The sequence below is a fragment of the Dendrobates tinctorius genome, unplaced genomic scaffold (assembly GCF_039654945.1).
Source record: "Dendrobates tinctorius isolate UK_male_01 unplaced genomic scaffold, ASM3965494v1 ptg000321l, whole genome shotgun sequence".
In the NCBI taxonomy this organism is placed as follows: Eukaryota; Metazoa; Chordata; class Amphibia; order Anura; family Dendrobatidae; genus Dendrobates; species Dendrobates tinctorius.
The window spans coordinates 160330-182011 of record NW_027361988.1 but is presented as its reverse complement, the minus strand read 5'-3'; the positions used below and the strand labels follow the sequence as shown (position 1 = coordinate 182011).

The window sequence follows — 21682 nt, the reverse complement described above, 5'->3', positions numbered from 1 at the left end:
GCATGTAACAAAGGAACTCTGGGATATAAAGGACAGAAAAATTCACATTGTTTTTGATTAATAATTCCCAAACTAAAACCCCTATGTAACAATTCCTGTAATTCCATTCTGATGTTATCTGTAGGGTTATAATTAATTCCCTTGTATACCTCACTATTAAAAAGCATAGCCCTCACCTCTCTTTCATACAGCCCAGTATCTAATATGGTCACAGATCCCCCCTTGTCAGAATTTCTTACCACGATATTGACATTGGCAGATAACAAATCAAGTGCCTGTTTCTCAGTACGAGAAATGTTAGAACGACCCTTCTGATTAGCATTATAGATTTTCATAAGTTCATCCTCAACAAGAAATTGAAAATCATCCATAACTCGTAATTTTGACTGCTCAGGATAATATCTAGGATTAGGAACTCTAGAGGAAAAATTAACATCAGTTAAGTACATTAACTTAGAACCAGATTCAGACAAGTCCCTCAAATTCTTTAGGGTAACTTGCTCCTGGAAAGAAGTAGGCATAAATTCCTCAGGAACTTTATCAACATATTCATCATTAATATTGGAAATTTTTTCATGTTCCACATCCTCTGCAAAAAAATGTCTCCTAAGAGTCAATCTTCTCATAAAGTGATTAACATCAAGCATAGTGTTGAATAAGTCCATTTTCACTGTAGGCACAAAATTAAGACCCCTTTCAAGGATATTAATTTGATCATTCGATAAAATCGATGCAGAAAGGTTCAGGACTGTAAAATTATCAGTTGTATCTAAGCATGCTTGTTCCGCACAAAACCTTACAAGCTTATATGAACAGCAATATGATTCCAAGAGGTTTGCGCATCAAGAAGCGCCCTACTACGGAATATGACCCTGAATTTGTAAAAGAATGGGACAATATTCTTAGTGACTGTTCTACTAAGCTGATGAATTTGATTGTGAAGAGAGAGGAAGCCAAGATGTTAACTTTGGAGGAGTCTATTAAAATGATTGAAAGTGATTTGGTGAAATATAAAGATTCTTCTTCTTTTATAATGGCTAGAGATAAAATTAATGACAATCTGAGCAAAATGGAGGACTCTATTACAGTGATAAAGGAAAAGATAAAACTGATTACCAGAATAATCATATTTATGACTGGCATGATTATAGAAGAAAACGTAATAACATTCACCCTTCTATTCTCAAACGCAGAGATAATAGGGTAAGCTTTTCCTCAACGGATATGGATAATACGGATGTTAATACTGACACTTCTGATACTGAGAATTTACCATCTAATAGTTCCACGTATGCACGGGATGTGGGGCAGCGGATTCCACAAAGCAGTAGTTTTCCAAAAAACGGTTCAGGAAAAAGAAAAAACGTCAAAGGAGATCAGGGAGGAAACACTCCCATCATAAGAGAATTCAGGAGATCAGCGCGGAACAAGCATGCTTAGATACAACTGATAATTTTACAGTCCTGAACCTTTCTGCATCGATTTTATCGAATGATCAAATTAATATCCTTGAAAGGGGTCTTAATTTTGTGCCTACAGCGAAAATGGACTTATTCAACACTATGCTTGATGTTAATCATTTCATGAGAAGATTGACTCTTAGGAGACATTTTTTTGCAGAAGATTTGGAACATGAACAAATTTCTAATATTAATGATGAACATGTTGATAAAGTTCCTGAGGAATTTATGCCTACTTCTTTCCAGGAGAAAGTTACCCTAAAGAATTTGAGGGACTTGTCTGAATCTGGTTCTAAGTTAATGTACTTAACTGATGTTAATTTTTCCTCTAGAGTCCCTAATCCTAGATATTATCCTGAGCAGTCAAAATTACAAGTTATGGATGATTTTCAATTTCTTGTTGAGGATGAACTTATGAAAATCTATAATGCTAATCAGAATGGTCGTTCTAACATTTCTCGTACTGAGAAACAGGCACTTGATTTGTTATCTGCCAATGTCAATATCGTGGTAAGAAATTCTGACAAGGGGGGATCTGTGACCATATTAGATACTGGGCTGTATGAAAGAGAGGTGAGGACTATGCTTTTTAATAGTGAGGTATACAAGGGAATTAATTATAACCCTACAGATAACATCAGAATGGAATTACAGGAATTGTTACATAGGGGTTTTAGTTTGGGAATTATTAATCAAAAACAATGTGAATTTTTCTGTCCTTTATATCCCAGAGTTCCTTTGTTACATGCACTTCCAAAAGTTCATAAGGAGGTTTTTCCACCTTTGTTCCGTCCTATCATATCGGGCATCGGATCTCTTAATGAAAACTTGTCGGAATGGTTGGATGCAAGATTAAAACCTCTAGCCACTATTTCACCTAGCTATGTGCAGGATTCCAAGCATATCGGGCATCGGATCTCTTAATGAAAACTTGTCGGAATGGTTGGATGCAAGATTAAAACCTCTAGCCACTATTTCACCTAGCTATGTGCGGGATTCCAAGCATGTTCTTAGTATTTTTTCTCAGGTGGAATGGCGAAGTTCCTTTTGTTGGCTCACTTGTGATGTACAAAGTTTGTACACTTCCATCCCACACGATTTGGCCATTTTGGCTCTTACTACTTATTTACAGAAATACAGTAATTTTTCGGAAGATTTACAGATGTATTTGATTGAAGTGACTTATTTTTTGTTAAAAAACAATTTTTTTTCTTTTTTGGATGATCTTTATTTACAGGTGCAAGGCTGTTCGATGGGTTCCAAGTTTTCACCGTCTCTTGCTAATATTTTTATGGCCTGGTGGGAGGAGGAGTATATTTTTTCTGAAAAAAATCCTTTTTCTTCTGATATTTTTCTTTTTCTGAGATTCATTGATGATGTTATAATTGTGTGGGATGGTGATGTATTTAATATTGAGAATTTCATGTTCTATATTAATAATAATCCATGCAATATACGTTTCACATATCAATTTGATGCCAGGATTATTTCGTTTTTGGATATTTTTTTGTCGGCTAATTTGGAGGAAAGAAAGATTGATTGTGATATTTTTAGAAAACCTACGGCAGGTAATTCACTGTTACACGCATCTAGCTGCCATCCACGGCATGTTATAGCCAATATACCTACAGGGGAGGTTGTAAGAGCAAAAAGAACATGTACCACGCCTAATCTATACGATAAACAATGTGAGATCATTGGTAAACGTTTTATAAAGAGGGGTTATACTAAGGTAGACATTCAGAAAGCTAAGCATAGAACGGATGAAAAAAGTAGAGAGGATTATTTGCAGAAGGAAAGCAGAAAAACACCAAATTCTGTGGAGGGTCGGTCACCTATTGTTTTTTCAACTAATTTTAGTACTGACTACTACAGGATTGTTCATATTATTAAAAAATTCCTCCCTATTTTGTATGTTGATGATACATTGAAGAATATACTGAAGGATGGGATCAGATTTGTTTCAAGGAGGAATAAAACTATTGCTAATAAGGTATCTCCAAGTGATCATACTAGTGTCAATAGACATGCTAATAAATATTTTTCAGACAGTTCAGCAAGTATTACTAATTGGTTACCCACTTGTGGATCTTTTAAATGTGCTCAGAAAAACTGTGGGCTATGTAGGTTTATGTGGAACACAGAAAAAATAGTATCTTCTGTTAATGGAAAGGAATTTAAAATAAAATCTTTTTTGAACTGTGGTTCTACTGGTGTGATCTATGTCATAACATGCGTGGATTGTAATATTCAGTATGTGGGAAATACTTCACGCACCTTGAGACGTCGTATTTCCGAGCACGTTTATGACGTAGGTCACACTACCACGCGCAGTTTGTCTGCTGCTTCTCGACATTTTTTGCATATACATAAAGGAGATCTCAGCAACTTTAGGGTTAATGCCATAGAGAAGGTGCAGACAAAAAGGGTAGGTGGAAATTTAAGTGATTTATTATTACGCGGAGAGGCAAAATGGATGTTATTGTTACAAAGCAGAGTTCCAACAGGTATGAATATTAGGCGTGAGATTTTGAGTGTTTTGTAAGTGTGATTGTGACTTACTACCTCCTATTAATCAGCTGGCTATGTTTAGTCTTGATTGTTCCTTGACTTCCTTTGTTTCCCTTTAAAAGCATGTGTTCAGATGTATTATGTGTTGTCTTAGAATAAGGACTGGTTTTTTGTCCGAAACGCGTCCAACTACACGTCCTGATTAGTGTTGAGCATTCCGATACCGCAAGTATCGGGTATCGGCCGATACTTGCTGTATCGGAATTCCGATACCGACTTCCAATATTTTTTCAATATCGGAAGTCGGCATCGGAAACGGAAGTTCAAAGTTGATTGACAGCCTGACGTCATCATGATGCGCGGTGTGTGCGCATCATGATGCGCCGTCATTTCGGGCCTTCCGGGGGTCTCTGCCGGCCTGCCGGGGGGCTGTGTGGACTGCCCGGGGTCTGTACCGGCCTGCCGGGGGGCTGTGCCGGCCTGCCGGTGGTCTGTGCACCCTGTGGGGGTCTGTACCGGCCTGCCGGGGGGCTGTGCCGGCCTGCCGGGGGGCTGTGCTGATGTCCAGGGGTCTGTGCAAGCATCGTCCGATGGGACTATAAGTCCCATCTGGCGATGCCTGCTACCATGACAGTGATTGACACATTAGCCAATGCTGGGACAGTTGTAGTCCCATCATCCGGCTAATGTGTTAAATGTTAAAAAAAAAAAAAAAAAATACTACATACATACTACATACATACTACATGCATGCTACATACATACTACATGCTACATACATACTACATATATACTACATGCATGCTACATACATACTACATATATACTACATGCATGCTACATACATACTACATGCTACATACATACTACATATATACTACATGCATGCTACATACATACTACATACATACTACATGCATGCTACATACATACTACATGCTACATACATACCACATATATACTACATACATACTACATGCATGCTACATGCTACATACATACCACATACATACTACATACATACTACATGCATGCTACATACATACTACATGCTACATACATACTACATATATACTACATGCATGCTACATACATACTACATGCTACATACATACTACATATATACTACATGCATGCTACATACATACTACATACATACTACATGCATGCTACATACACACTACATGCTACATACATACCACATACATACTACATATATACTACATGCATGCTACATACATACTGCATGCTACATGCATGCTACATACATACTACATACATTCTACATACTACATACATACTACATACATACTACATGCTACATACATACCACATATATACTACATACATACTACATACAATACATTCATACAATACATACATAGACATACAGTACATATAACATAGAGTAACATACTTACCAATACTTGTCACATTGTTCCCCGAAGCCATTGTCTTTTACGGAATAAATATTAACATAACAAACCACAAAAATACTCACCCACGATCCGAAGCAGTCCACGAGTGTGTCCCACGACGATCTTGGGTAGAGAACGGCAGCATCAGCTGATGCTGCCGTTCTCTACGGGCTGCAGGAATCCAATGACAGAAGGTAGGTATCCTTCCGCACTGTATTCCTCCGCCACTTAAAAAAAAAAGTCCCTAGTCTCACTTTATGCCATTGCTGCGTGGGAAATTCCCACACAGCAATGGCATAAAGTGAGACTAGGGACTTTTTTTTTTTAAGTGGCGGAGGAATACAGTGCGGAAGGATACCTACCTTCCGTCATTGGATTCCTGCAGCCCGTAGAGAACGGCAGCATCAGCTGATGCTGCCGTTCTCTACCCAAGATCGTCGTGGGACACACTCGTGGACTGCTTCGGATCATGGGTGAGTATTTTTGTGGTTTGTTATGTTAATATTTATTCCGTAAAAGACAATGGCTTCGGGGAACAATGTGACAAGTATTGGTAAGTATGTTACTCTATGTTATATGTACTGTATGTCTATGTATGTATTGTATGAATGTATTGTATGTAGTATGTATGTAGTATATATGTGGTATGTATGTAGCATGTAGTATGTATGTAGTATGTATGTAGTATGTAGAATGTATGTAGTATGCATGTAGCATGCATGTAGCATGCAGTATGTATGTAGCATGCATGTAGTATATATGTAGTATGTATGTGGTATGTATGTAGCATGTAGTATGTATGTAGCATGCATGTAGTATGTATGTAGCATGCATGTAGTATATATGTAGTATGTATGTAGCATGTAGTATGTATGTAGCATGCATGTAGTATATATGTAGTATGTATGTAGCATGTAGCATGCATGTAGTATGTATGTAGTATGTATGTAGTATGTATGTGGTATGTATGTAGCATGTAGCATGCATGTAGTATGTATGTAGTATATATGTGGTATGTATATAGCATGTAGTATGTATGTAGCATGCATGTAGTATGTATGTAGTATGTATGTAGCATGCATGTAGTATATATGTAGTATGTATGTAGCATGTAGTATGTATGTAGCATGCATGTAGTATATATGTAGTATGTATGTAGCATGTAGTATGTATGTAGCATGCATGTAGTATGTATGTAGTATGTATGTATGTGGTATGTATGTAGCATGTAGCATGCATGTAGTATGTATGTAGTATATATGTGGTATGTATGTAGCATGTAGTATGTATGTAGCATGCAGTATGTATGTAGCATGCATGTAGTATATATGTAGTATGTATGTAGCATATATGTAGTATGTATGTAGCATGTAGTATGTATGTAGCATGCAGTATGTATGTAGCATGCATGTAGTATATATGTAGCATATATGTAGTATGTATGTAGCATGTAGTATATATGTAGTATGTATGTTGCATGCATGTAGTATATATGTAGTATGTATGTTGCATGTAGTATATATGTAGTATGCATGTTGCATGCATGTAGTATATATGTAGTATGTATGTTGCATGTAGTATATATGTAGTATGAATGTAGCATGTATGTAGTATGTAGTATGAATGTAGCATGTATGTAGCATGTAATTTTTTTTTTTTACATTCAACACATTAGCCGGATGATGGGACTACTACTGTCCCATCATTGGCTAATGTGTCAATCACTGTCATGGTAGCAGGCATCGCCCGATGGGACTTGTAGTCCCATCGGACGATGCCTGCACAGACCCCCGAAGCCTGCACAGACCACCGGCAGGCCGGCACAGCCCCCCGGCAGGCCGGCACAGCCCACCGGAGCCTGCACAGACCACCGGCAGGCCGGCACAGACCACCGGAGCCTGCACAGACCCCCTGGCAGGCCGGCACAGCCCCCGAAAGGCCCGTACAGACCCCAGAGAGGCTGTACAAGGCAAAAACAGGGTTTTTCTTATTCCGATACCGGAAGTCCCATAGACTTGAATGGGACTTCCGGTATCGGAATCGGCGATACCGATACTTTTTTTTAAGATCGGCCGATCCATTCCGATCCGATACTTTGAAGTATCGGACGGTATCGCTCAACTCTAGTCCTGATGCGTCTCTTATCATGATGGAGAATCTTATGATTTTTTTAAATTTTGGAATAAAGGAATAAAAAATTTTTTAATCTAATTACTGATCTGGATAGTGCACACAGAGGGGTCTGTGACTGAAGCTGGGGGTATTTGGGTGTATACAGTGTACACAGGGGTCTGCGACTGAAGCTGGGGGTATATGGGTGTATACAGCATACACTGAGGGGTCTGCGACCGAAGCTGGGGGTATATGGGTGTGTACAGTTTACAGAGAGGGGTCTGGTTTCTGAAGCTGGGGGTATGCGGGTGTATACAGCATACACAAAGGGGGGTCTCTGACTGAAGCTGTGGGTATACGGGTGTAAATGTGGCGCCCCCAAGAGTATGGCCGCCACAGTGGCTTTGCCTTCCTCCAGGGAGGGTAATGCCAGGCTTGGAAGCAGTGAAGGGTCTCTCTCACAGTTAACCTATACATGCAACACAGTTCCACTCCAGGCCAGCAGGGGGGACTCTGAACTGGAATTGAAGGGAGGATTGCTCTCTGAGGGCCAAGAGGAAGGAGTGGTCAGTTAGTGTGAGGAGGGTGAATATCAAGCAGAGAGGAAAGGCTCATCTCCAGTGAGAGCGCATGAACTGGAGCCAGGTCTCCAGGGTTGTACGGATACTAATGGTCCTGCAACAGACACCAGAGGAGTAGGAGGCTGTAAATGCCCTACCCCCATCTAAGACTCGGAGGCACAACAGCACGGAGTGAGCCAAGAGAGGAATAGCGGCTACAGCTGTCTGCCATATGAGGAGTACTAGCAGAAGAGAATTAGGAGGAACTTCAGTGTAACTCAGTACTAGGAGTACTTCACTCAAATAAGCGCTAGGAAGGAGACTGCACAGCCCATCTGCTGAGAGAGAATCCCTGATTTGCTTCCAGGCTAGCCTGCTCCTGCACCATCTGTAATCAGGACCCTGGACTGCATTTATCAAGTAAAGGTACAGAAATTGCACCCTGCTGTGTCTTTGTCTGCTTCCTACCCTTCCGGCACTGCTACATCCCCGTGCCAACGATATCTACACTGCCCTGGGACTACAGCTTCACCTGTGGGGAGCTTTTACATCTTTGCTGCACCATACCATCAGTCCCAGTGGATCTGCATGCAGCGTCAGCTTAACATCTCACTTGCCGAACACCACAGGTGGCATCACGAACTATTCATTTAAACAACTACATTCCACCATTCAATCTCCCCCATTACTTGGGCACCCAGGGCCACGGACCGGGTCACCGCTGCTGTGACATATCCCGCTGACACCGGCCCGGTACCGAGTACCCCACAGCCCTGGGAGGGCGGCCCATATACAGCATACACAGAGGGGTCTGTAATTGAAGATGAGGTATACAGAGTACACAGATGGGTTCGCACAAATTCGGTTCTGCTCCATACACTCTGTACACATGGCTACGCTCTGTAACCTTGGACGCACGTGGATCTGCTCCGTACATCTCGTACACACATGGCTCCGCTCCGTACACCTACGGCTCTGCTCTGTACAGTTCATAAACACGGCTCCGCTCTGTACACCTCGTAGACACACGACTCTGTTCTGCACACCTCGTACACACTCGGCTCTGCTCCTTACACACACGGCTCCATTCCGTTCACCTCGTACACACACGGCTGCGCTCCGTTCACCTCGCACACACACGGCTCCGCTCCATACACCTCGTACACATACGGCTCCACTTAGTACACCTCGTACACACAGGGCTCCACTCCGTACACCTCGTACACACACGGCTCTGCTACGTCCACCTCGTACACACACATGGCTGCGCTACGTACACCTCGTTCACACACGGCGCCGCTCCGTACACCTCGTAGACACACAGCTCCGCTCCGTACACCTCGTACACACACAGCTGTGCTCCGTACACCTTGTACACACACGGCTCCGCTCTGTACACCTCATACACACATGGCTCGGCTCCGTACACGCGTACACATGCGGCTCCGCTCAGTACACCTCGTACACACACGGCTCTGCCGTGTACACCTCGTACACACACGGCTGCGCTCCGTACACCTCGTACACACACGGCTCCGCTCCATACACCTCGTACACACATGGCTCCGCTCCGTACACCTCGTACACATGCGGCTCCGCTCCGTACACCTCGTACACACACGGCTCTGCTCCGTACACCTCGTACACCTATGGCTCCGCTCCGTACACCTCGTACACATGCGGCTTCGCTCCGTACACCTCGTACACACATGGCTCCGCTCCGTACACGTCGTACACCCATGGCTCTGCTCTGTACACCTCGTACACACACAGCTCCGCTCCGTACACCTCGTACACACACAGCTCCGCTCCGTACACCTCGTACACACATGGCTCCGCTCCGTACACCTCGTACACATGCGGCTCCGCTCCGCACACCTCGTACACACGGCTCCGCTCCGTACACCTCGTACACACACAGCTGCGCTCCGTACACCTCGTACACACACGGCTCCGCTCCGTACACCTCATACACACACGGCTCGGCTCCGTACACCTCGTACACATGCGGCTCCGCTCAGTACACCTCGTACACACACGGCTCTGCTCTGTACACCTCGTACACACATGGCTCCGCTCCGTACACCTTGTACACACACAGCTGCGCTCCATACACCTCGTACACACACGGCTCCGCTCCGTACACCTCATACACACATGGCTTGGCTCCGTACACGCGTACACATGCGGCTCCGCTCAGTACACCTCGTACACACACGGGTCTGCTCTGTACACCTCGTACACACACGGCTGCGCTCCGTACACCTCGTACACACACGGCTCCGCTCCATACACCTCATACACACATGGCTCCACTCCGTAAACCTCGTACACATGCGGCTCCGCTCCGTACACCTCGTACACACACAGCTGCGCTCTGTACACCTCGTACACACACGGCTGCGCTCCGTACACCTCGTACACACACGGCTCCGCTCCGTACACCTCGTACACACATGGCTCCACTTCGTACACCTCGTACACACATGGCTCCACTCCGTACACCTCGTACACACGCGCTCCGCTCCGTACACCTCGTACACACATGGCTCCGCTCCGTACACCTCATACACACATCTCCGCTCCTACACCTCGTACACACAGGGCTCCGCTCCGTACACCTCGTACACACACGGCTCTGCTCCGTACACCTCGTACACACGCGACTCTGCTCCGTACACCTCGTACACACATGGCTCCGCTCCGTACACCTCGTACACACACGGCTCCGCTCCGTACACCTCGTACACACACGGCTCCGCTCCTTACACCTCGTACACACACGGCTCCGCTCCGTACACCTCGTACACACACGGCTCCGCTCCATACACCTCGTACACACACGGCTCCGCTCCGTACACCTCGTACACACACGGCTCCGCTCCGTACACCTCGTACACACGCGGCTCTGCTCCGTACACCTCGTACACACACGGCTCCGCTCCGTACACCTTGTACACACACTGCTCCGCTCCGTACACCTCGTACACACGCGGCTCCGCTCCGTACACCTCGTACACACGCGGCTCCGCTCCGTACACCTCGTACACACACGGCTCCGCTCCGTACACCTCGTACACACACGGCTCCGCTCCGTACACCTTGTACACACACGGCTCTGCTACATCCACCCTGTAAACCCCTCCTGACCCCACACATAAACTTCCCCTCATCCAGCACCATGACAACCAGCACAGCAGAGTCCTGCACACACTGAGGCCCCTGATCATGTGACCCCTGATCATGTGACCCCTGACTCCTCCCCTCCTGTGACCTCATCACAGGTCCTGTGTGCACAGAGCAGTCATATATGTGGCGGACCCTCCTGGACCTTCTGCTTTCTGGGTCGGTTCCTCCTGTGAGTCCTATTAACCCTTTCGCTCCCTGTCTTCTCCTTTCTGACAGGACAATCTCTGAATTCGGACAGTGTGACGGGAATTTCAGCAATGTGGAAGGAAGAAATGACAATTTTACTGTTTCCCTCACAGAAATGTGACTTTCCCCCCTATGTATCATTGTCCTACAGGTGACAGGAGTGCTGAGGCCGCACAGTGCGCCGTGTCTCCTGAGTGCCGATACCCCACAGGCTCGGGAGGGAAGGGGCGCCATTGTGGCTGGGATAGACGGCGGACGCCGTGTGACGTGTGAAGAGCTCTGACACCAGAACAGCAGAGACCCCACAAGTGGCCCCATGTTACCCCCTCCACCTCTGGGGGGCTCATCTAGGGGGCAGGGAGGATTATTAACCCTCAGGGGGTCACAGAATTGTGTAACATTGAGCGGAGGAATGAAATGTTCCCACTAAAATGTCGCTCCGTCCCCAAGTCTGTAATTATCACACGGGAGAAGAGGAGAAAACAGAAACCACTTGTTCCACAATTTCCCCTGAGCGCCGATACCCCATAAGGGGCCGAACACAGGAGGGAAGGAGCGCCGTCTGACAGGGCAGAGTCTGCTCTTATGGTGTTAGGGGCCATGTCACATTATCAGAGCCCCCAATAAGAGGCGCCATGTTACACCCGCCACCTCTCAATTACTCATCTTTCTCCCAGAATTTTATACCAAAATAATTACATTTTACCACAAAAAAATAGTTTTTCTTCCCAGAGCAGCCATAGAAGCTGTCAGTGCTGAGAGACTGGATTGTTGCAGCTGCCTGAAGAAGGAGCCGCTGTGCTCTGCAAGCTGCAAACATACTATTATCTGGTTATAAAGGCGTCACTCCTAGAATAGTTATATCATCATTGGGCAGAAAAGTCTTCACATCCATCTTGTAATATAGGAAAGTCTAAGGCCAGAAATAATCCCCATAAATCACTGTACATGGAGACTTTGGGGTCAGATCATTTCTGTCTGTTGTGTTTGTGAAAACTAAAAATCTTTTCTAAAAGCCTCAAACTTCTGTGTGTGACTCAGAGCTGAGATCTAACGGGAGAGAAGATTCCAGTGCGGGGAAGACGGGAAACCTTCATATAGACGGCCGGTGGGGATGGAGGCAGTGACCGACTCTGGCCACATCTGTCTCTAGAGCCGCAGTAGAAGATGAAGATGTCGTCCTCATCATGAAGGAGTTATTTCTCATGTCGCGTGTAATGAATGTCTCCTGCAGTATTGCTGATGCCGATTCCAGTGTCGGTAATGAGACGAGAATTAGCGTTATGGAAGATGAGTCTATGAGGAACGTGTTCAGCTGCCGACTCCGAGGAGGAAACTGCTTGTTGTCTGGGGCCTAAATATATGGGTTTTATTAGTAGATGTCAGGGAAGAAAACTAAACCCTGTAAGATAATAAATCTCCTCATATGTTTCCCTTATTATCTCCAGTAATTGTATTATTACACAGGATTCTTATGATGTTACATCGGATCATCTTCTTCTCATTCAGGTCTCTACAATATCGGATCCTCTCAGTGAAGATCTTCTATAGAAGAGAATTTTCCTGATTTACCCATCAAGGATGGATATGGACAGAGACAAAATGGCGGAGAGGATGTTACACCTCACCCTAGAGATCCTCTTCCGTCTCACTGGAGAGGTGAGAGATTCTGATGACGTCACATTACATCATTCTTATCTATGGGAATAACAGATGGACAGAACTGGAGAGGTGAGGACTCTGGAAATGTCTGTAGTGAGATTTATTAATGTGTCTCTCCATAACCAGGATTACACAGTGGTGAAGAAGACCTCTAGTGATCGCTGTCAGGACCCTGTGTCTGAGGGATGGGGAAGACCCCTGAGACCAATCACGGGGCCTCCACCTCACCCCCTGATCCATGAGGACATCAATGACCAGAAGATCCTAGAACTCATCTACAAGATGATTGAGCTGCTGACTGGAGAGGTGACACTGCTGGGAATGCTGGGACATTATACAGTAACACTATGAAGGGATCGGGGGATGACGGTATATCATTGTATGTGTCAGGTTCCTATAAGGTGTCAGGATGTCGCTGTCTATTTCTCCATGGAGGAGTGGGAGTATTTAGAAGGACACAGAGATCTGTACAAGAACGTCATAATGGAGGTTCCCCAGCCCCTCACATCACCAGGTAATAGACAAGACTAAATGCACACGGCCTATAATTATCTGTATGTAGAGAATGAATTCAGTCCCTGTATGTGTTTCCTCCAGATCTATCCAGTAAGAGGACAACACCAGAGAGATGTCCCCGTCCTCTTCTTCCACAGGACTGTAACCAAGAAGATCCCAGTGCTCCTCAGGATCATCAGGTAGATGGAGAGAAGGTGTCAGGAGATCTCCCCTATGATGTGTAGACGGCTGTGAAGGTCTTGTGCTCAGTCTTGTTTTATCCACCAGTATTATATGTTTTATACTTGTGTAATGAGAACGGTGGAGATGGTAGGATTAGAGCTGATCATAGATGGGACTTCTCCATCTGTCGGTGACTTTTACAATATTTGTTTCAGAGTGAAGATCTGACCCATATTAATACTACAGAGACATATGTGAGGTGTGATGAGTGGTGTAAAGAGGAGATTCCCACATATGACTACCCAGGTGAGTAGTGACCACTGAATGCAGAGAAGTCACAGATTCCTCTCAGTCACCGGCTGTGGCTGCTTTGTCGGTGGTGTAGTCCGGCCGTATTACCATGATCACCATTTTGCCTCTAGACCACAACATTCTCCTCCACCCAAAACTGTTCAAATGACTTTGGGCAGTGAAAGCCCTTTTCTATAGAACTTACAATTACATTGTTTTTGATCCTAAGAAATTCAGATTACTGCACAATCTCTCCTGAAATGGGGAGCAATATTATTTTCTCTAATCTTCTGCTCAGGATCCATAGTAGCTCCAATGGTCCACCATAAATGAGGGCAACTCTGGTTTACTGTTGTGTAATCTGTATTTGTAGTTTTCAGTTAATGAAATTCTCGTGCTCTGGGGTGGGGCTGTGGGTGGGGCTGTGGGCGGGGCTTTATGTGGTGCTATGATTACATTTTCATCTGTATTGGCTTATGACAGGTCGCTGACCCCTCACTGACCTGCCCCCATTATTACATAATGCATATAATAGCATTGATATTATTGGTGATAATGCCTATAATATTGTGGCTATTGTGAGGCTTAGAAAAAAATTACATCCAGTAAAATGTCACCGGCGATGGCGGCGCCTGCGCAGTAGCCTCTATATCAAATATATCAAATTTTTTTGTTAGGAAGTTATAAGGGTTAAAAGTTGACCAGCGATTTCTCATTTTTACAACAAAATTTACAAAACCATTTTTTAGGGACCACCTCACATTTTAAGTGAGGTTGGGGGTCAATATGACAGAAAATACACAAACGTGACACCATTCTAAAAACTGCACCCCTCAAGGTGCTCAAAACCACATTCAATAAGTTTATTAACCCTTCAGGTGCTTCACAGGAATGAATGGAATGTGGAAGGAAAAGTAAACATTTACTTTTCAAATAACAAAAATTTTCCTTTACACCTAATTTTTTTTGTTACTTTCGCCAGGGTAACAGGAGAAAATGGACTATACATTTTGTTTTGCAATTTCTGATGAGCGTGCCGATACCATATATGGGGGAAATCTACTGTTTGGGTGCACGGCAGGGCTTAGAAGGGAAGGAGCGCCATTTGACTTTTTGAATGTAAAATATGCTGGAATAATTAGTGGTTGCCATGTCGCGTTTCAAGAGCCCCTGATGTGCCTAAACAGTGACAACCCCCAACAAGGGACCCCATTTCGAAAACTATACCCCCCAAGGAAATGTGTGGTGGGCACTTTGAACCCCCAAGTGCTTCGTAGAAGTTAATTACCTAGAGCCATGAAAATAAATAAATCATATTTTTTCAACAAAAAATGATCTTTTCGCCCTCCATTTTTTTTCAAAGGGTAACAGGAGAAATTGGACCCCAAAGTTGTAGTGCAATTTGTCGTGAGTGTGCTGACACCGCATTTGTGGGGGTAAACCACTGTTTGGACACATGGCAGAGCTCCGAAGAGAAAGAGCGCCGTATTGGAGAGCAGATTTTGCTGGAAATGTTTGTGGGTGACATGTCACATTGTCAGAGCCCCTGAGGTGCCAGAACAGCATAAGCCCCCAAAAGTGACTGCATTTTACCAAATACTTCCCTGAATGAATTTTTCTCGTGGTGCAGTGAGCATACTGACACCACAGCTATTATTATTATTATTATTATTTATTTATATAGCACCATTGATTCCATGGTGCTGTACATGAGAAGGAGTTACATACAAATTACAGATATCACTTACAGTAAACAAACTAACAATGACAGACTGATACAGAGTGGAGAGAGGACCCTGCCCTTTCGGGCTTACATGCTACAGGATTGTGGGGAAGGAGACAGTAGGTTCGCGGGTTGCAGCAGTTCCGGTGTTGGTTGAGGTGATATCACCGGTAGTGGTGAGAGAGAAGGAGGTAGCGGGGTCATTGCAGGCTGTAGGCTTTCTTGAAGAGGTGGGTTTTCAGGTTCCGTCTGAAGGATCCAAATGTGGTTGATAGTCGGACTTGTTGGGGGTGAAGAATTCCAGAGAATAGGGGCTATTTGGGAGAAGTCTTGGAGGCAGTTGGGTGAGGAGCGAATAAGTGTGGAGGAGAGAAGGAGGTCTTGGGAGGACCGGAGATTACGTGAGGGAAGGTATCGGGAGATTAGTTCAGAGACATATGGAGGAGACAGGTTATAGATGGCCTTGTAGGTCAGAATTAGTATTTTGAACTGGATACGCAGAGGGAATGGGAGCCAGTGAAGAGATTTGCAGAGGGGAGAAGCGGAGGAGTAGCGAGGAGAGAGATGAATTAGTCGGGCTGCAGAGTTAAGGATGGACTGGAGAGGTGCGAGGGTGTTAGCAGGGAGACCACAGAAAAGGATGTTGCAGGAGTCGAGGCGGGAGATGATGAGGGCATGCACAAGCATTTTAGTAGATTGAGGGTTGAGGAAAGGACGGATTCTGGAGATATTTTTTAGCTGGAGGCGACAGGAGGTAGAAAGAGCTTGGATGTGCGGTTTGAAGGACAGGGCAGAGTCAAAGGTTACTCCAAGGCAGCGGACTTCTGGTACTGGGGAAAGTGTGATGTCATTAATTGTTATAGCTAGGTCGGGTAAAGAAGATCTGTGAGATGGAGGAAAGATGATGAGTTCAGATTTGTCTACATTGAGTTTGAGGAAGCGAGAGGAGAAGAAGGAGGATATGGCTGATAGACACTCTGGGATTCTGGACAGCAGAGAGGTGACGTCTGGGCAAGAGAGGTAGATCTGAGTGTCATCAGCATAAAGGTGGTAGTGGAATCCGTGGGACTTTATGAGTTGCCCCAGACCAAGTGTATAGATTGAGAAGAGTAGGGGTCCTAAAACAGAGCCTTGGGGGACTCCAACAGAGAGAGGGTGGGATGAGGAGGTGGTGTGGGAGTGGGAGACGCTGAATGTGCGGTTGGAAAGGTATGAGGAGATCCAGGATAGGGCAAGGCCTTTGATGCCGAAGGAGGAGAGGATCTGTAGTAGGAGGCAGTGGTCAACTGTGTCAAATGCAGTGGACAGGTCTAGAATCAGGAGTATAGAGTATTGTCCATTTGATTTGGCTGTAAGTAGGTCGTTAGTAATTTTGGTCAGGGCTGTCTCAGTGGAGTGATGGGGGCAGAAACCAGATTGCAGATTGTCAAAGAGCAAGTTAGATGAGAGGTGGGAGGAAAGTTCAGCGTGGACATGCTGTTCCAGGAGTTTGGAAGCGAATGGGAGCAACGATATTGGGCGATAGCTGGACATAGCGGTTGGGTCGAGGGTTGGCTTTTTAAGGATAGGCGTGATTGTGGCATGCTTGAAAGCAGAAGGGAAGGTACCGGACGTTAGTGATAGGTTGAAGAGGTGGGTTAGGGATGGGATAAGTGTGGTGATGAGGTTGGGGAGGAGGTGGGATGGGATGGGGTCAAGTGCACAGGTTGTGATGTGCGATTTGGAGAAGAGGTGATTAAGTTCCCCTTCAGTGATGTTGGAGAGTGAGGTTATGGGGTTTGGGCATTGGTCTGGTATACAAAGGGGTTGTGGTGGTTGAGTGATGAATACTTGCCTTGTTTGGTCAATCTTGTTTTTGAAGTGTGTGGCAAAGTCCTCAGCAGAGATGAGGGAGGTTGGAGGGGACAGTGGTGGGCGGAGTTAAAAGTTTTGAATAACTGTTTTGGGTTGTAAGATAGGGAAGATACGAGGGTTGTGAAGTAGGCCTGTTTAGCAGAGGTGAGGGCAGATTTGAAATCGAGTGTTGCCTGTTTGAATGTGGTGAAGTCATCTTGCGAATGACCGAATGCTCATTTTTTTAACAAGCCCCATGGCGAATGTAAGTCCTTAAAATGTTTTAATTTCTAAGACATTAGTTGGTTCCATAAATTTGACCTAGCATAATAGGATCGTGGATTCTGGCTGATGAATTGGGACGCATATAAATTTGTAGGACAATATGCTCTAGCAAGCTATCTGTCAGAAACAAATTAAAAAAATAATTGTTCCAAAATGTTCCACCTCCACATTTATACCAGGAATGGCTTTAAAGTTAGGGATGAATGGAGTAGCCGAATCCAAAGCCTCCCATCTGGGAAATGCTACATCAAGAGGCAAAGCCCCTTGGACATTGGTGTGCGCCAATTCACGAGCACTAGGGACAGCGCTAGTACTGGGCATTGTTCCCTGAGTTGGAGACATTTCTCCAGAAGCGCTATTTGTCCTTCTTGTTGTACTGGTCCTTGTGTGTGAGGATGGACCAGAATCACTGCTCATTTCTGAGCTATCACTGTCGCTGGTACTAAAGCCCTCGAAATCCACATCGCCATCTGACACTGCACTTTCTTAGCTGTCAGAACATAAAAAGTGCATAAGCCTCCTCTGCACTATAGTACTGACGGGCCATTTTATTTGTTTTTATTTTTTTTTTCTGGAAATAGAAAACTCTGACATGACTGATGTGACCAAATTATTTGGGAGACAATTGAGAAAAGCCTAATTCTTTACCCTACCCCTAACTTTAGAATAAACCCTAACTTTAGCCTAACAGTAACCCTTACTTTAGCCCCAACACTAACCCTAACTATAGCATTAACTGCAACCTGCTTTATCTGTTTTTCCATTGACAGATGATGGACCTGAGTGGGGACTTGTTTTATGTGAGATGAGAATGGGTATTATTTTCGCCTACATAACATTGATTGGTTTCTTTTTATTCGATATTTGGGAGGCAGAATGAACAAACAGTTGAACACTGCACACTACTGGCTCATCCAACAAGGTTTTCTATTAGACTGTGAACTGTCATTGTCTTTGTAAATAATTAAAGTTTTTTACATAGCTTGCCATTTTTATGGACAGTTTAAGTAGAAATGTTCAAAAATATAAAACTCAAAGATATTTTATTAAAAAAATTGTTTTTTTTTATCTTAGCAGATGACTATAACAGGAGATCAGAGGGACAGCTGACATCTTCAATTTTTAAATCTGATAATCTTGAGATCCTACAAGATACAACTGTAGTGATTGCTGTTACTCCAGATATATCATCATCCATTCACAGCAAAGATCTGTCATCTGGTCCTATGAAACAGGTCCCATCTTCTGATTCATTACTGACTACTAAGGGAAATCAAAGTCACAAAAGAGGCATTAAAAAACAAACTGCTCCTAAAGCAAAGAAGTCATTTTCATGTTTAGAATGTGGGAAATGTTTTAACAAGAAATCTCTTTTTGTTACTCACCAGAGAATTCACACAGGGGAGAAGCCTTTTTACTGTTCAGAATGTGGGAAATGTTTTAACAGTAAATCAGAATGTGTTAAGCACCAGAGAATCCATATAGGAGAGAAGCCTTTTTCATGTTCTGAATGTGGGAAATGTTTTAATGAGAAATCACATTTTGTTACTCACTATAGAACTCACACAGGGGAGAAGCCTTTTTCCTGTTCAGAATGTGGGAAATGTTTTAGCCGGAAAGCAATTCTTGTTAGACATCAGAGCATTCACACAGGGGAGAAGCCTTTTTCCTGTTCAGAATGTGGAAAATGTTTTAACCGGAAATCAGATTTGTTTAATCACCATAGAACTCACACGGGGGAGAAGCCTTTTTCCTGTTCAGAATGTGGGAAATGTTTTAAGAAGAAAGAGCATCTTATTACTCACCAGAGAACTCACACAGGTGAGAAGCCTTTTTCCTGTTCAGAATGCGGGAACTGTTTTAATAATAAATCAGATTGTGTTAAGCACCAGAGACTCCACACAGGAGATAAGCCTTTTTCCTGTTCAGAATGTGAGAAATGTTTTAACCGGAAATCACAATTGGTTAATCACCTGAGAACTCACACAGGGGAGAAGTATTTTTCCTGTTCAGAATGTGGGAAATGTTTTAACTGGAAATCAGAATTGGTTAATCACCAAAGAACTCACACAGGAGAGAAACCTTTTTTATGTTCAGAATGTGGGAAAACTTTTAACCAGAAATGTCATCTTGTTACTCACCATAGAACTCACACAGGGGAGAAACCGTATTCATGTTCAGAATGTGGGAAATGTTTTAACCAGAAAGTGCTTCTTGTAAGACATCAGAGCAGTCACACAGAGGAGAAGCCTTTTTCATTTTCTTAATGTAGGAAATATTTTATTTGGAAATCAACTGTTAATAAACATCAGAGACGTCACATAGGGGAGAAGCCTTTTTTATGTTCATAATGTTGAATCTTCTTAAATGGGTTGTCTCTTGTCATTCCTCATGTTTGCTGACAAAAGGATAAAACTAAACTTTATTAATTCCAAATGTAAAACTATACCCATAATTCGCCCCCTGAAGATTAGTTAATAGGTGACTAATAGAAAAAACATGTACCCCACAGTTCAGTATATAGGGTGAGGTGACGTATACACACTCACTCTCCAAGCCTCTCATTTCTATGGGTTTCATCGTCTTCACCAAAGGCGACTCATCAGGAGACTATTTAATATTGACCTATATTCAAGTGAGACTAGACAAAAAACTAAAATCATGTATCAGGTTATCTGAAACAGTCAGAAAACTAGCCCCATATTGGCAGATCCCAGACCTCAAACTATATACTGTGTAAGTTTATAAGCCCCTCCAGTGTCAGGAATAGATAGTATGTGATAATACAGTATAATTCTTGTGTTTTTCTCCTATAGGGACTGCCCTAGTTTGGTAATGTAACTGCTGTTAATTAGTATTGCAGACAAATTGTCCTAGACTAAACCCAGTTTTCAGACGGCCCAATATGTACCACTCAGGGAAAACTTACCTGCTCCAAAGATCATTAGCAGCTTCTAACTAATGGCCATGCTGCGGTCTGTCAGGGAATGAGTGCAATATCGTTATAAAGACTAGGGATATGTGCAATCATAATGTCTGGGAGATCTGTGCCATTATTTAGAATGAATATGGAAATTATCTCTGAAAGGTAAGTGTTCCCTGAGCGGTACATACGGTATTTTCACATACTATCTATTCCTGACACTGGAGTGGCTTATAAACTTACAAAGTATATAGTTTGAGGTCTGGGGTCTGCCAATATGTGGCTAGTTTTCTGACTGCTTCGGATAACATGATACATGATTTTAGGATTTTCTTCGTCTTGTCTCTCTTGGATATAGTTTAATATTAAATAATCTCCTGATGAATGAATCCAATGAATATTCATTTCTCATAAGTAGCGGCACACATGACCGCCGGCAGCAGCAGGAGGCCGGTGGCTGACTCTGCGTGCTACTGAAGAGCAATGAATACTCACTGCGATCTCCGATGAACAGTCCCGGCGAGTACTCCGGCAGCTGTGCTCTGCTTGTGAGCAGCGTATGACGTCCCTGCCATGTGCTGCTTACAAGCATAAAGCAGTTGCTGACACTGGAGCAGGACGCTGTGAGGGAGCGCCGGGTAGGTAAGTGTAATTTTTTTTAATGTTTTCTGATGGTGCCATGCATACCAGGATGGGGGTGGAGGCCCTGCATACCAGGATAAGATGGGGGCCCTGCATACCAGGATGGGGGTCGAGGCCCTGCATACCAGGACAAGATGGGGGCCCTGCATACCAGGATGAGATGGGGGCCCTGCATACCAGGATAGTGATGAGGGGGGGTTGTGTATCGG

The 21682-nt window shown here is 44.0% G+C and overlaps 1 pseudogene; it reads left to right on the top strand.

Moving 5' to 3' along the window:
• Nucleotides 1-775: 775 nt before the first annotated feature.
• The window catches only part of LOC141073954 (uncharacterized), a 79510-nt pseudogene continuing 58603 nt past the window's right edge, over nt 776-21682 (top strand).